Source organism: Cyprinus carpio, chromosome B18, assembly GCF_018340385.1.
Source record: "Cyprinus carpio isolate SPL01 chromosome B18, ASM1834038v1, whole genome shotgun sequence".
Taxonomy (NCBI): Eukaryota; Metazoa; Chordata; class Actinopteri; order Cypriniformes; family Cyprinidae; genus Cyprinus; species Cyprinus carpio.
The window spans coordinates 3,400,079-3,417,943 of NC_056614.1; the positions used below are offsets into that span (position 1 = coordinate 3,400,079).

General features: G+C 37.4%; 1 protein-coding gene across 4 annotated transcripts in view; it reads left to right on the forward strand.

Moving 5' to 3' along the window:
• LOC109102771 (A-kinase anchor protein SPHKAP) overlaps positions 1-17,865 on the forward strand; it is a 117,807-nt gene that overhangs the window by 56,060 nt on the left and 43,882 nt on the right. The window contains exon 1 of one of the 4 annotated variants that reach the window (XM_042743487.1): positions 11,297-11,655. The exons of the other annotated variants lie outside the window; for them this stretch is intronic. The gene's annotated coding sequence lies outside the window, so the exon portion shown is untranslated. Of the gene's footprint in view, positions 1-11,296; positions 11,656-17,865 lie in introns of those variants that run through there. 4 annotated transcript variants of the gene reach the window in all.

The following is a 17,865-nucleotide window of genomic DNA, read 5'->3' on the forward strand; positions in this document are numbered from 1 at the left end:
GCCAAAAGCTGCATGTTTATAATAAACAAATCCATCATTAAGACATTTTAACTTCAAACTATCACTTTTAGTCATAATATGAGTCTGTAATCCATGATAAGCTTCCACAAGTGAAAAAGTCTGTTGTCCTCCCACATCAAAATCCACTGACACATTTGTTTAGAAAGGTTTTAGACTGTTTTCGCCTGTAAACAGTGTTTGATCTTTGCATACTTCTTTCCTCATTCAGATGAGTCCACTTTTTTACTGGAGAAAGCAATGTCATGCATATAGGAGTAGTATTTTAGCCGGAGGCAAATTTTTGAAGTTTAAAAAGTCACAAACACACAGCTTTTCACTTCACAAGATGTTAAAAGGGTCCTATTATGCTCTTTTACAAAGTCTTGATTTTGTTTTGGGGGTGTTCTAGTACATGCTCTCATGCTTGGTGGTTCGAAAAACTGATTATTTTTCACATAATTTACATTATTACAATACCTTTCTTCACAAATGGCTCGATTATTTCCGGGTTTGATGAAGGTCCACCTTCCAAAAAATTACATGTTTTATGATTGGTTAGATGACCCAGTGCGTTGTGATTGGTGAATAGCTTAGACGTGTTTCAGTACTGCCCCGCCCCTTGCCAAAGCAGCAAGTTCCATCTGCTCTGGTATAGTTAAGGATGGCGTCAATATTGCCATATCAATTTGAGCTGGATTCAGACCCCGAGAATATTCAACAAGAGGATAAATAATAAAAGCATGGATGAACTGTTCACATCACGGTCAAATATATACATTTAGAAAACAGACAGGGTGAATTTAAAATTCATTCTGACTTTAAACCCTGAAGTGTGTTTTTGTTTTAATATTATGCAGTCTCTCTGTCTTTCTGTGCAACACTGATATACAGGTGTGAGTGTGCAGTCTGTGCCAGTGTAATCAAGTGCATTCTCACGCTAGCCTGCAGGACCACAGGAGCTGGCATCTCATAACCTTTTCATGCCAGCTAGTAAAGCATTTAGTTGAGGAATTACAGTACATTTCACTATAGCAGTATAGACATGAAAAACAACTATAGTGAAAAATGTCTTAACAATCATTGATTTTTAGTTGAAACTGTGGTCCCTGGTGATTCATAAAATGCAAGTCATTTGCTACTGGCAACACAAAATTTATACCCATAGCTCCAGACAAAACATTGAGGTCTTATGAAGCTAAAAAATGGCTGTGCAAGAAATTGAACATTATTTATGACATTATTATATAATCCAGAGTCCCATGCAAACTGTCTAGAGTGATGTCCAGTTTGCAAATGAATAACTTTTTAGAACCGGTTCATTTCTGGCAACTGGATCCGCCAGTTCACAAAACCATTTCGGACTGAACCATCTCAATCAAAACTCACTTTCAGATGCCTGACAGTCAGTCTGACTGGAAATGAGCCAAAATACAGGCTTGTCTGATCTTCTGCTGAATGAATATTAGCACTTATTCATATTCAGCACTTGAATGAAGGGGCCAAATGAATGTTTTTTATGGTTTCTCACAGACAGATTGTTTCGCTTCGTAAGAGCTCAATATATCCTCAGGAGCCTTGGGTATTAATTTTGCATTCCTTGATATGCTTTTTTTTTTTTTTTGTTACTCTAGTAGTGATGGTGATTTGTTTTTATTTTATTTTATGCTAACTTGGATTTTATGAATTACCAAGGACCATGGTTTCAGTTAAAATTCTTCTTTACTGTTCTGCAAAGGAATGAATTGCCAAAAGCCAACAGCGACAAGGAATACAGTAATATAAGGAGTGATAAAAAGCCAGATTTTTAGAATATAAATGAACATAAGTTGTTTAATGAGAAATGCATTCTGTTTAACATAACATTTAATGTGTACGATTTCCTTTGAAAATATAAGACATATGTCACTAACGTCACTCCTGCTGTTGTGTCGGCCTCATGGCTCTGTTTTTAGTCCTGTTCTAATGATGTGCATTTCAGTCCCATTTCCACAGATCATTAGAAGCACTTCTATATTCCAGGAATGATCGTGGCCGTCTGTGTGCCATTATTAGCAGTACATTATGCCTCTTTTGTATATGATAATGTCCTCTGATATGCCACTCAGCTATGTCTCAGTTCTAATCCTGATCCATAATTGTTGCATGTATTGCCCTGCCATGCAGGTCGACTGGCATTAAGGAGTGTTAATTGAATTGAGGAGTCCAAACACCTGGTATTCCGTTTGGTCTGCATGTTAATTAAGGAACATAATTAAGTTGTCTGAAGCATCCGTTGGACTAATTACAAATCTGAGTAATCCCTCTGGTTTGGATCACTACACACACACACACTTAAAATAAACAAATGTGTACACAAACATTAAGAGATATAGAAAAGAACAGAGATAAATAATACAAATATATAAAGGGCATGAAATGTTTTTTTTTTTTCTTCTTAGCAATACACAGGTTGCACTATAATGAATTCATGAAAGAATAAAAAAAAAAATAATTTATTTCTAGCCTGCGCAGATCTGGCACAACACATCTTGACATACCATATCTGAATGTAAATAAATTATATTTGATAGCTTCAGAAAAAGTAATTTTTTTTTACGTGTTTTTTGTCATTTTTGGAGTTTTTCTATTCTATTCTATTAGTTTTTAAGCCTTTAAGATGTCTTAAATTCAATTGAATCAAATTTAATGTTGTAAAAAGTCTTAAATAACTTAAAGTATCATTTTAAGAGGTTTTAAATCTGGAGATGAAAAAACAGGAATCGCAATCTGCAGTAGTGATTAATAAATTTCAAAAGACTGACTTAATGAAACAAATCACATAAATTCCACATGGTTTGCATTCAATTAATACCATGCATGTATGCCAATAGATTTCGTATGATCTACTGTTGATAAATTATGATAGTATTTACTTCATGGTGTTTATATTGTAATATGTTATAGATAGTTAAGCGTGCATATTTTATCTCCCTCATTTTTTTTGAACGAGCAGTTGGAAGTAAAAGAGCACAGACATTTCAAAATAAGACTTTTTTCGTAATCATTTAAAAGTCCTGTATGATGTTTAAACTTGTTTTTTTCTGGATGTTACTGGTATTTTGGTTACATAATAAATGGTATAAGGCATTTAATTTCATGTAAACTCTTGTGACTTCTCTCTGGACCGCCAGACAGAAAAGGAAAATTTATTTTCATTAAACAAATTATTATCGTATCTGCAATATAGATTTAACTTTAATTTTAACTTTAATTCATATGTATTGAAATATAACCATTTTCAATACATATGTATACTGTATATTGAATAAAACATATTCAAGTATTTTAAACTTGACATACAAGTATTTTAAACTTTAAAGTGCACCAGTTTTGCAGTTGAATACCAGTTTAATAAAGTAAGCGAGATACAATATTTACTGTAATTTGATTTTGTATGGGTTTGCTCTGTAAAGACCTTAAAAAGTCTTAAAGGAATAGTTCACCCAAAAGAAAACATAAAAGATGATATTTTGAAGAATGTTGATATATATATATATATATATATATATATATATATATATATATATATATATATATATATATATATATGTATGTATTCCCTATTATTAAAGTCAGTGGTCATAAACATTCTGCACAATATCAGCTTTTGTCCAGGGAGGAAGGTCACACGGGTTTGTGGCACAATGAGGACAGAATATAATCTATTCTTTAAGACAACAGGACTTCATCTGTACCGAGAGACACAGAGATAGTGACAGACAGTGGAGGATGTTGGACTTGTGAGAGAAATGTCAAGTGATAATGAGTGATAGGAAAAGGTTAGAAGTGGAGAGGAGATTATAATCATAGACAACGGACAGTGAATAAAGATCAGTCAGATGACAGATGTAAAACTCACCGTGCCAGACAGTCATGACGGGTAACTGATGCTCGGAGAGAGAAAATCTTGGCACAGCAGAATGCTGGTCTGAATGGTGACGCTCTATCACCAGTGGTCTGGAAACACAATCTGTCAACACAATCCTTCCACCACCACAAACTCATAAACACACGTGATGTGAGGTCATCGATGTGATTTCCCTCTTCACTCTGAAAAAAACTGGTGTGAGATTTGCTTTAAAGGGGTCATAGGATGCTACACACACTTTTACATGTTGTTTGAACTGAAATGTGTGTACACAACCACCCTATAATGATAACAATCCACCCAGTTTTTTTTTTTTCTACCAAAATCTTTACCCCTTTCTCAAATTGTGTCGATCTCTGCCTGTCTTTGTGACGTCACACAGACAGGCCCCTCCCACGATAGTGTGACTGACAGTGGCATTTCTGCACAGACTGGACTGGCGTCTTACCTTAGACCCGCCCTATGTGAGCTGTCATCAGTCCACCATTGTTTCACCAAGTCAAGTCAAGTCTGCTTTATTGTCAATTCTTCCACATGTACAGTACATACATACAGAGAATTGAAATTGTGTTACTCTCAGACCCTTGGTGCATACCGATAACACTAACAGTAGAACATTAAATACAGATAAAATATAAAATACAACTATACAAATATACAAATTAGGTCATATAAAAAGAAAGATAAGTAAAGCAGTACAAGGCACATGCCAGAAAGAGTGCAAACCAGTGAAGTAAACAAACAGTGCAGATATAATGATTGTAGTGCAAATTAGCTTATTTAGTCTGATTAAAGTGTCAAAAATCTCAGAGAGCAGTTCTTTATTTAAACTGACAGAAGATGTAGTTGAATGAGGTCAGTTAAATGCTGAATGAGGTGGTGAGCAGACCAATGCTACACAAAGTGTCTGGTGCAGGTCACAGTGTGTTAGTGGGAGCGGGGGGTGGTGGGGGAGGTGGCTGAGGTTCAGAGTTCAGTGGTACATGGGGAAAAGGGGGGGTGTGGGGCAAGGTCGGGAGGGAGTTCAGCTTCCTGACAGCCTGATGAATGAAGCTGTCCTTCAATCTGCTGATCCTGGCCTGGAGACTCCGCAGTCTCCTCCCTGATGGCAGCAGACTGAAGAAGCTGTGTGACGGGTGAGTGGGATCACCTGCAATGCAGAGGGGTTCCGTAAATGTCCTGGAGGGGGGGAGAGAGACACAAACAATCTTCTGAGCTGCTCTCACTATGCGTTGAAGTGACTTGCGACAGGACGCGTTGCAGGCGCCATACCACACAGTGATGCAGCTAGTCAAGATGCTCTAGGTGGTGCCTCTGTAGAAGGTGTACATGATGGGGGCCGGGGCTCTGGCTCTTCTCAGTTTGCAGCGGATGTAGAGACGCTGCTGTGCTTTCTTGGCCAGTGCTGCGGTGTTGTCGGTCCAGGAGAGGTCCTCTGTGATGTGCACACCCAGGAACTCAGTCGCACCGTTGATGGTCAGAGAAGCATGCTGAGTGTGCACTCTCCTGAAGTCAACAACAGTCTCCTTCATCTTTTCCACATTCAGAGAGAGACTGTTGTCACTGCACCACTTGCCCAGGTGGCTCACCTCGCTCCTGTAGTTTGTCTCGTCTCTGTTGCTAACGAGACCCACCACAGTCGTGTCATCTGCAAACTTAATAAAGAGGTTAGAGTTGTGTGACAGTGTGCAGTCGTGGCCTGTGGGTCAGCAGAGTGAAGAGGAGGGGGCTCAGCACACATCCTTGGGGGGCCCCAGTGTTCAGTATGATGGTGCTGGATGTGTTCCTGCCGACCCGCACTGCCTGAGGTCTTCCAGTCAGAAAGTCTAACAGCCAGTTGCACAGCGAAGTGTTGAGCCCCAGCTGGACCAGTTTGTTAATGAGCTGTTGAGGGATGATTGTGTTGAATGCTGAACAGCACCGGAGCAGATGTAGACAAGAATCACTCCTCAGCGATTGAGGTGTTCTGTTGTTGGATGTAATAATGAACATAGCAGTCGTCATTTACTCCCGACATCTGAGCCGCTGAAGAAGCAGTGGATTATGTTTTTTTTTGAAGGGAATGCACCCTCGATCTACATAAATGTGTCTATTTTCGCGCAAATCATTTGTGATCCAGCTTTACCAACAGAAGAAATGAGTATAAGTTGGTGGGGTTTTTTTTATGAATCTTTGCAAATTGCCTTTCCTAATAATGTGCTAATTAGCTAATTTTGCAATGAATGCGGCTAAAGTAAATAAGTCTCTCTGAAAGTGGCTCAGAAGAGAGGGGCGGGGTAAGCAGAGCTCATTAACATTTAAAGGAAAATGCTACAAAACGGCCTGCTCTAAAAAAAGCTGTTTTTGACAAGGTAAAAAAAGGTGTTTTTTACACTACCATTGAGAAATTTTAACCAAACTATGTTACAGACTTTTCATTAAGACCCTAAAGAATCATATCAACAACAGACATCCATTGATCCCTTTAAAACAGTATTCACTTAGAAATTGCTAGTAAATTTTACAAATAATTGCAAAGAAATGGCAAGTAAGGCATTTAATTAAATGTGAAATTTTGAAGTAGAAATACTAAAATAGTATTTTCTTGTAAAAGATATTATAATCTTTGTTTTATTTACAACTTTACGTTTTACAGTATAGTATCTTCTTGTAAAGTGTACTCCAGTAATGTTTATTTTATTTACAACTTTGAAAACATTTTTTACAGTGTTGTATTTTCTTTTGAAACACTTTAATAATGTTTTTTTATTATTATTTACAACTTCAAAAAATGTTTGTTTACAATTTTTTAAACAGAAGTATTTTCTTGTAAACCATACTCTAATATTAAAGCTTTCTTTTATTTAAAACTTTAAAAATCATTTTCTACAGCGTAATCTTAAAAATTGGTGTAAGAAACCATTCTCATTAAGAATTTGCTAGAAAATTTCACAAATAATTACAAAGAAACTGCAAGTAACACATTGAATTAAACATGACATTTTGAAGTAGAAAGACTAAAATAAGGTAATAAAAACAATGCCGTAGAAACAATATCCACACAGAAATTTGGATTCAGTTTCACAAATAATTATAATGAAAAGGCAAGTAACAGTAACACAATGAATTAAACACGAAACAACTGAAATAGTATTTCAATGAAGAACCAATACTACAGTAATCTTTGTTTTACTTACAACTTAAAAAAAAACAACATTTTCTACAGTGCAATCTCACAAGAGCGACTCCCACAATCGCATTTGCGTTGAAAGAAAGCAGCGGTGTGTGATTATCACAATCAGCGATGCAGGTCGTAACCATGTGAATTATGAGAGGTAGCTGATGTGCAGAGGACACAGACACACTTATAAATCCCCACGATTAGAATAACAGCAGCAAGAGTCTCAGTAATTATACTGATCAACTATCCCATTAACACTAATTACACCCACGTGGGCCAAACCCTGTGTGCCTCCTCCAATAACTCTGCTGTTTGTGCTTGTACTCTATTGGAGAGCGTGCGACGGGGTGTGCTGGATGTACTCTTGACAAAGGGCACTCAGTGTCTTTGATGATGTGATAAAAGGCCGCGCTTATCTGACTTTGGAATTAGGTGGAAATAACTGTCAATTTAATTTCGTTCTCCAGCACAGCTGTATTGTAATCCACACACACACACACGATAGCATCTCCTGCATCTGTAAACACACCTTGCCCTGACTCATACGCATCCCTCCTAATTAGATGACAGACTCCTGTCTTTACGGCATTTAGATAACACCGGGAATTAGCATATCATTAAAGTGACACATGAAATTTGCATGTGATTTGCATAACTCTAAATTCAGACCCTGGTCATGAAAGAGCACACATATGTGTATACATCACACAGCCTGTCCTTTCCCAAGAGCCCCTGGGCCCTGTGGGTCAGGCAACCTATATCCCATAAATATCTCAGGTCGGTGTCACATCCCGTCTTCCTCATGTCCTCCTCCTCCATCATTTCCCTTACATGGCCTCTGCCTTACTCACATTTCTTTTCATCTGTCTGTGTGTACAGTGGATACTCTCGGTTGATTTCCATAGTGCTCTATCTCTCTTTCTCTCTTCTGAGTCTTTCGTTTCACTTTTCTTATTTCATCAAAGCAGGCTCTTTCACAGTCTTTCGTTTTGGGCAAAGGCTCAAGTGCTCCTCATCTCTGTCTTGAATGAATTTCTGAGGTTTTCAGGCTGTAGCTGTTTAGTATTCTTTTGCCGTCTGTGTTATTTTGCTCCTCACTTCATCATCTACACAACATCGTGGCAAAGGTCTTGATAGTACTTTTTCATGTCCCGTACAGATACCAATACTGCATCCTTGAGTATCTGCCAATCTGATACAGTAATGATACAGTTTATGATATCAATACCTCATTAACTTGCTAACTGCAGACTGCTAGATAGATAGATAGTGTATAGGACAAATGTAGTGAAAAAGATTTGCTTTGATCCGTTCGATTTAAACAGCATGTTCGCATCTTTTTACAAATATCAGAAGGTTCCCAGCGTTAGGAGAACATGGAGAGTTCACAAAGAAACATTTGTTTTTGACCCCTTTAATATTTATGTGGACCATTGATACACTATCATTAAAAAGGACGAGTTAAATCAAATATTTAGCTTGGATGCATTACATACAACATTCAAATTAACAGTAATTCCAGTGAAAATTTTAACCCTAACCCTAACCTAAAAAAGAATTAAATAAAAATACCTCTTGGGTGTCGACCTCTTTCTGTCACATCTGGCAAGATCTTTTAAAAGTGAAAGTAACTATATTTTAAAATCATTTAAAATTGCAATCTACAAATCTATAACAATCAAATAATATACATTTGTGATAATTATCACTATGTAAATATATACATAATATAAACAGTGTTTCTATGAACAGGATGACAGAAAAAAATGCATAGGCCAGACATTATCATGATGTAATTGTGAAAAAGAGAAAGGTTCCTGTGCAGAGTAACACAAAAGCTGTTATGCGCATGATGATGTGCTTTAAAGCCACATCACTTTTTTGAGTCACAGGTGAATGTCACTTCATAATGGAAAGTTTTGAGTGCAAACAGATGTAAAGTGACCGCGGCAGTGAAGCGAAGAGCTGTGAATGTAAATTGAACAAATGAATATACTGTCTGTTTCTCAAATAAAGCTATCAAATGTCTTCAGAGGACTTGGATTACAGAGCACAAAAACATAATGGTTAAGTTTAATTAAGCTTAATGGTGCAGAGTATTGGACTTGGATCGGCCCTGTCTGACTGATATCAGATCTGTCATCGGTCTGTCTCAACTGAAATAATGCTGAGTATCGTATTGGAGCATAGCTACTAAAATTACTACTTAGTAAGAGAGAAACTGATAAAGAATATATGAACATGATGAGCAAGAGTGTGTGTCCATGTTGTAACCCTAAGGCCAGCTCTCTCTGCTGCCATCAAAGTCACAGTGACAGCTGTCAGTCGCCATCACGGGGGGCCCAGCAGGGACACTTCTAGATAATGCATGCTAAACAGACTGATGAGAGAGAGACATCAGAGTCATGTCAGAGCTGTATCAGTGTTCGGCCAATAACACTTGTATCAGTCATTCAAGAAGCAGTAAATCAAACCAGATGTGGTCAGAATAATGTTTAATGATTAAACATCTGCTGCTTGTATGCCTTCTGCATAATTTATATTATAGAATAAAACTTTATCATGTCATAAGAGCAAGTCTCTAAAGAGGCACATTTTCGGGCAGCTTTTATTGCAGAGTGCCTTAAAGGAATAGCTCACCCAGAAATAAAACTTTTTCTCAATATTTACTCACCCTCTGGCCATTCAAGATGTAGATGAGTTGTTTCTTCATGGCAACAGAAAGAGAGATTTAGCGTTACATCACTTTGCTCGTTAATGGATCCTCTGCAGTGAATGGGTGCCATCAGAATGAGTCTAAACAGCTGATAAAAACATCACAATAATCAACAGGTATATCCATAAATTATGTTTTGTGAAATGAAAAGCTGCGTTTGTAAGATGCAAATCTATTTAAACTAAGTGCATAATAATGTTTCCTTCTAAAAAACTCCTCTCACATATTAGTTTAGAGCTATTTTGAACTGTTTTCACTTGTAAAAAACATCTTGATAATTTTGTGTTTTACAAAAACACTTTACAAGCCGATAACCAATGGACTGGAGTGGTGTGGATTATTGTGCTGTTTTGTTCAGCTGTTTGGACTCTTATTCTGACGGCACCCATTCACTGCAGAGCATCCTTTGCTGAGCAAGTGACACAATTCTGCATTTCTCCAAATCTGTTCTGACGAAGAAACAAACTCATGTACATCTTGGATGGCCTGAGGGTGAGTACATTTTCAGCAAATTGTCATTTTTGGATGAACTAGTCCATTAATCTTGACTTGGGAATTGGAGGTGGAAAGAAGATTTTTGCATTGCAGGGTGTGAAAATATACTTGAGAGTACTGTAATGGTTTGCTGCCCAAGAAACATTTCTTCTTATTCTCAATGTTGAAAACAGTTGTGCTGCTTAATATTTTTGTGGAAACTGATTGTTTTAAAGTTACTTTTCATCAAAGAATCATGAAAAAAAATCATATGGTCTCCACAAAACTGTTTCTACACTGATAAAAATAAGAACCATTAATAATAATTCAGCACCAGTGATAATAAGCAGCAAGTGTGCATATTATAATAATTTCAAAAGATCATGTCACACTGAAGACTGGAGTAATGATGCTGAAAATTCAGCTTTGATCACAGGATACAAAATTACATTTTAAAATATATTAAAATAGAAAGCAGCTATTTTAAAAGTCAAAAATATTTCATAATATTTCTAATTTTACTACATTTTGCATCAAATTAATGCAGCATATGCGACTTTAAAAAAAAAAAAAAAAAAAATCTTACTTCAAACATTTGTTCAATAGTATAAAATAGTTGTAGGCTGCCTTTCAAAAAAAAAATATTTTCAGGATCATTTCAAATTAATTAGTGAAGTAAAATGGGATTCATTTGTGAAAAGAATGCAAGATATACATTTTGACATATAGCCTACTGTATATGTGGCCAAAATTGCTTAAACCTAATATTTTCACTTTTTAAAAATTAGTTAATTAGCCTACCTTAACATGTATTATATATCTTGTCCAGACACACTGAAAAAAAAAAATAGTTTCATTCATCCAATTTAGGGCAAGTTATTTATTTTTCATTGGCTCAAGTTAAAAAATATAGATGTGAATCATTACCCTAATTTTTTTTAATTGGATGAATGAAACATTTTTTTCAGTGCAGTTTTTCTATATCTGCACATATTCCATATTCCGTAGAGCACACTACATTTCATGAGCTGTCGTTACGCCTGTTTGTCTTCGTTTACCTTTTACCACTCTTTCTATGCGCACAGTCGAGTTACCGCGTTCTGTTCATCAAATGAAACCGCAGTGACGTAGAGTTCCCCCGCTGTTTTGATCATGCCTGGCCGGTCCATAGCCTTATCTGGCATTCACTACAGTCTGTGCAGCTCTCGCTGGAAATTCCTCCGCTGCTCTGACAGACTGTGATGCGCTCGCGCTTGCGCTCGGGACAGGGGCACCGGCACGCGCCACAGCGCTCGGGCTTCTTGGCACGCAGGACAATATAGGAACATAAGGCTATTTAGTGCTCGTTTTTTTTCTTGGAGGAGTGGCAGAAACCCAGTGCCTTCTGAAAATATTGGGGTAAGTGCGCGCATTTCAATCTTTCCATCATAAATCACCGTGCTTAATAACATAAGCCGAATCTCAGATCCGGTTTCATTGCTTCTTAGCAACATTGTTTAACGTTTTGCGGTATTAAAATCAAATGCACTTGTACTTAAACGACACGAAAAAGACTTAAAGCAGTAAACAATATTTTTGTGTGCCCGCGCTCCATGGGGCATGTGTAAGACGTGAAAAAGTGCACAAGCAGCACGATGTGGCGTGAATGTGTATTTGAGTTTGTCTGATTTGCTAACAATAGGATGTTTACTAAGAAGGTTTTTTTTTTTTTTATTCAAATGCGTTGAGCGCCGTGCTGTTTGCTCAAAAACGCATAAGGCAATGTAGCAGAAGTAATGCTCGTGTCTCTCAACGACTGTGTGGAGAAAATAGCTCAAGATAAGGTGTTTTCTGTAGATAAAATAACCCATTTATTTCAGGTGGCTCGTGACGTCGCGCAGTGCGCGCTAGTTTATTGCGCATCTGTTCGCGCGCTGGCTTTGGGGAAACTCGCTCCTTTTTATTTTCATCTTTTTCCTTTTGCAGAATGATCCACCGGTTACTCAAATACTTGATGAAATCTGCTGAATTACCACGTAATATCTGGGCTCGGATGTCAATCTGAAATGATTTTGAGCTGTGGGAAGCGCGTAAAGCAGCGGTTCTCCTTTCACCTCGGTCTCTGACCTACACGGGCAACAGGGTCATTTTAAAGCCAAGCGTGACAGCGGGATGAATCATTTAAAGCGACGGGTCATTACAATCTTAAACTTCATTAACCAGATCAAATTAAAGAGGAAACGTTTCCCGGTTTGACGGAACAGGTGCCAGAGAGAGAAACTGTCACGGATCGTGCAGCACGTTCAGCCACAATTCTCAGCAAATCTCGGAAACGTTCATTAACAGCTTAACTGTAATACATTGCTTTTGTGTACAAGCAGGCTACGTCCCTTCGTTCACATTTGTTTAGATTTAAAATGACCGAACTGACGGACTTGAAACCGGTGCTGCAAGCATTTTAATACCACCACATGTAAACTGTTAATTCAAACAGACAGATGTAACTAAAATATATGTCGTGAAATAATCGTCTGTCTCTGTGACAGTTGTTCTACTAGACTATCTGTAAACAGAATAAAAGAGTCAGGTGAACGGCCCGCCCTTGTTTAGCCAATCAGAAAGGTTTACTGCCTGTCAATCATTTTGGATGTTCAGGTTTGTTGACATTTCTTGGAGGCTCGTTTTTTTATGGTTGCGGAAATTTGGGCAGTTACATTCATTGTTCATTTAAGAGATGTTTATCAAAATTTTTGTTAGCAAATGAAAGAGTGACATTACTTCAACTGATGTATTAATTAATTTATTATTGTTTTAATTATGTTTTTCCAAGTGTCGATTGGTTATGGTGGGAAACCAGCAAAATTTTACAGTAAATTTAAACCACATAAACTCCAGAAGTATATGTTCGTATCATTTGCATGAAGTTATACTTTTCTCAGCCTTGTCATGTGCCCATCGCCAAAGGTCACTGTTTGTCATGCCACTGGAAGTCACCAGCTCTCGCTGAAAATCAGTTCTCTGGTGGTGTAAACAGGGTTAAAACAGCATTTGCATTCACTTCTCAAAGCTGTGATTGACAGCCAGAGAAAATTGAATTCGCTGTTGACAGGTCATCATGAGCAAAACGCACATGGGAGTCTGTATTTCACGTATGTTTAATCGTGTTTCACTTTACGCACCATTACTGTCCTCTGGCTATAAAACGTTTCCAGCTTATAAATACTAACGACCCTTCACGTAGCCATCGACACTATTTCCATAAAGACTGGAGCTTCAGTGTAGCTCAGGCCCACGACACATGCAAACGCATCAGGCAGCTGCGCTCATGTCCTCAAGGGATAATTTGAGGATTTTTAACATCTGTTTTCATTCAGCTGCAGCAATCACAAGAGTGGTCCATTTGATGGCTGTCAAATGGCATTTATGGGTTTGTGTCATAACCCATTGCATTAGAAGGAGAAAGAGTTCAATCTGATGCTAGCTGCACAAATAAGTGTCTGCTGTGTTACGAATGAGGTCAAATCTCTAGTCAAAGAGTATTTCAAAACCCACTCATAACAATAATCAGGGAGCCGATCAACAGACTCCCTGGAGTCCCCGCTCTCACTCCCAAGGCTTCAAAACACCAAAAACACTCTTTAAAGTGAAAAAGTGAATTTATTAAACAAAAGTAGATAAGGAGCAACATAAGCTTCAGGAGGGGGAAGAGCCAAAACAAATAACAAAACAAAGCTAACTCATTTTAGAGATACTGACCTAGAATTAAAAGAAACTAAACAAAAGTACAAAAGCTTCCCTCCCTAATTATCGTAACCAGGAGAAAACGAATAATAAAAGAAAGGCACCCACCTCCCTACCATGCTCCAATTAGGTAAGGATCAGGATTTAACAAAAAGAGTCATAACATAGCAAAAGATAGTGGTTTACAACAAAGGTCTCATAACAAACAGTTAACAAACACTATGGGCACCATACTACATAGAAAACACATCTGTCTATCAGTCAAGGAAAGCCATGAGAGCGGGGAGCCGTAGATCCATGGTTCAGGAGACTTAAATACAGCGCCAATAACTCCAGTCACCAATCAGGGCACTCGTTAGCAGCTCCACCTGTGAGTCATTGCAGTGAGAGTAACAAAAGAGGGAGGAAGAAAAACACGCCAGGGAAAACTAGACCACAAATACACATCTTCCCCATAAACCACACAACCTACTACACTCCCACGTAACAGCTGTCTTGAACATGCTACAAATAGTAATGGTTTTACAGTAAACATAGCTAAAATTGTGAAATCTTTCCTTCATATTTAGCTCATTATTGGGCTCATATTATAGTATATTACAAATATTTATGTGCACCAAACAAATGTGTGCAGAGACCCTGTTGTTTAATTCAAGACATCAATACCAAGGCAAACTTCACACACAATGTTTGTTTAAAAACTAGTTTTTGCACTAATAAACATGTGACAAAAATGTGTGAGGTCTCAAAATTGTGTTTTTTAAAGCTTGCGGCGTGAGTGCAATGGTTAAAGGTGTCAATCAAGCACATGTCGACAATGGCAAAGCAGTGCAAAAGCAAAGCAAAAATGCAATTCTGTATAAAAGGCGCCTAAAAGAGAAAATGCATACTCACCGTTAGACTAAAGGAACAGAAACAGAACTCAAGCTGACCCTTCAAACACTGCTTCACTAGAGAAATTCACTTCCACCTCTCTGAATTTTCCTGGGATTCATCGATATACTGTAACTCATGAGATGCTTCATTTGTTTTAGATATAATCCTGCTGCAAGCGGTTTCATAGTGATGGTGAAAAATGGCAAAAAGTATACTGTAGATGATGCCTATGCTTCACATTGTGTCCCAACCATATCTTTTCCATGCTAATCATAGTTATAGTCTTGTGGTTTTTATTTCTGTGACAGCTCAATGATTATCCCAGGTGCTTGTTTGTTTTGTACAATATTAAAATATAATAATTTGAGTTTGAATATATTTATGCATGACATAAATAGCCATAATAAACTCTTGAAAATAAAATAAACTGTGAACAAACAAGTGTATTCCAAAACAAACAAAGGTTGTATCAGTCACCGTGGTGTACAGTTTTTTGAATTATGTTACAATGATTATTTTTTCTATTAATTCAGTATGTATTTGTTTCTTCACATTTCGTTGCTCCGCCCACCTGCTCTTCTGATTGGCTGTGATTTGTGATTGATTTTGTTGCTTCTTGTAGCTTCGTCTGGTGTTGACATTGAAGTAGGACGTAGTGTTTGAGTCACATAGCCAGAAACAAACAATTATTGATCATATTGACGAGCTGACTAAGCTGAGCTCAAAATGAACTTAGAATAACTAAGAAAGAACTGTGTTTTGTCATTGGCAGCCCTGGCTCTCGATCTGGTGAAGTGTTGAAGGAAGGGATTTAAAGTACGTTTTTCTCATTTTCATCAACCGAACCACTTATTACAGCAACACAATAGCTCGTAGTTGCAGCTATTTTGAGTGTTTAATGTTAAAAGATCCCTCAAGGCTCTCAAGTAATCTTCCATTGAGGCCACAATATATTCATAAACATTTTAGGCGAATATACAGTAGGCTGACATCCCAAGTCAGCTCCTCAGAACGAAGCAGTTAAGCCTTCTGTGTTTGCCTTCCCGGATGGCTATCTAACCTTCATGACCTTGAGTAAGGCCCAGCAGAACCAGTCCTTTCTCAGGGGTGGCTTAGGTACACAATCGGATTAGTGAGAGAAAAGACATGGAATAAAAACACGTTCACAAAAGTCATAAGTCACAGTAGTGGACAAGTAACTGTTTTCGATTTTATTTTTCTTGTTTTGACATTTTTTAGCTTGCTCACAGCATGCTGTGTTTCAGCTGTTGCACGGTATATAGCCCTCTTTGAAATGTTACAACCGTGCACATTCAGACAGACGTCATGTCATATGCGTCACGTCTCAAGCTGTTTTTCAGCGTTCTGCCACGCGTTTTGTGTTTTAAATCAGTTAAAAGTAGTCCAGACATTGAAAAACATGTCTCGTCTTTGCTCTCTTCCATTCTGATACATTTTTGAAAATTAGGTATCATTCAGATAAACCACAGACTAAATGATTTTGTAAGTATAGGTAGTTTTGACCATCGCTAATGTGTTTCACAGTCCATTACAGAAGGCACTAGATGTACTTTTGAAATCTTTTATTATAGATAATATAGAATAACTCAAGTTTTGAGTTCGCACTGGCCTCAGTTCATCATTTACTGTCATGTCATTTTATTTAGTCAGCGAAACGAAGAAGAAATCTAAGGAGGAAAGTTTTCAAGAAGGTGTATGATGATTTATACAGCAAGCTCCTAAATGACAGAAAACACTGTAAAAGTATCTACTTAAACTTTTACATGCTTTTATGTAGTAAAACTGCATTCCAAGTCTTACATTTTGTGGTTGTTGTTTTTTATTTGCTTTGATTGATTACATTTAATGGTGATTTAATTTAATGAACAGATTGTTTAATGGTCCGTTGTAGTGCTTTTTGCTCTTTGTGAGGTCGCCAGTATTAATCACTGTCCATTTAAATGGAAAAGAGCTGGCCAAAATCTCACATTTGAGAAAAAAATAAAACGGCATGAGTTTGGAACAGCATGAGCGTAAGTAAATGATGACAGAATCTATATTTCAGAGTAAACTATCCCTTTCACATGCAATTCGGTTGTGATCCCACAATTAACCCTGAGCAGGGACCAACCGCTGCTGCCATAAAAATGGAGAGCACGTACATTCTGCGAGTTCATTTATAATATAAACAAAAGAGGTGAATTTGTCTGCGTTCAGGGAAAATATGGAGCTCAGATAGAAATGCTCTGGAGCAGAAGAACATCACTGCACACTGTATGATCTGCATAATGTTATTCTCCTGTCACCTCAGAGGATTGGCTGTGCTGTTTCATCCTTACTTAATGTATCCCCAGTAGTCAATTAATCTTAACAAATTTAATTAAACAGTCCATGTTATTTTCCTTCCTTTCACTCTCTTTTCACTGTCTTTATCTACAAATGTCATTTGCTTTATTTTATTCACACATCCAGACTTCCAACTTCTAAAAGTTGCTAACCCATTCTAGCACTTCTTCAGACTAATTCATGTTTTTCAGTAAGAAGCAAAGACATCAGTTATAGAGTGCAACAGTCAGGTTTTAGAAGTCAAAGCATTCTTTTGTCGGTAGAGAATTTGATTTTTAACGACAGACCCACTGTGAGTACTGAGGTTGGTAATCAATAGTAAATGCTTTTGTTGAAGCCATCCATTTACACAGTTTCAACTTTTAAAATAATCGAATAAAGGGGTAGTTCACCCAGAAATTACAAATCTGTCATCCTTTCTCAAATTTTGCCCACATGTCATTCCAAACCTGTATAAATTTCTTTCTTCTGCTGAACACCACAGAAGACATTTTGATGAATGCTGGTAACCGAACAATTGACAGTAGCCTATGACTTCCATAGTATGGGAAAAAAATAAATTAATAACCATGGAAGTCAATGGCTACCGTTAACTGTTTGGTTACCAACAATCATCAAAATATCTTTTTTTGTGTTTAGCAGAAGAAATCAGGTTTGGAACGACGT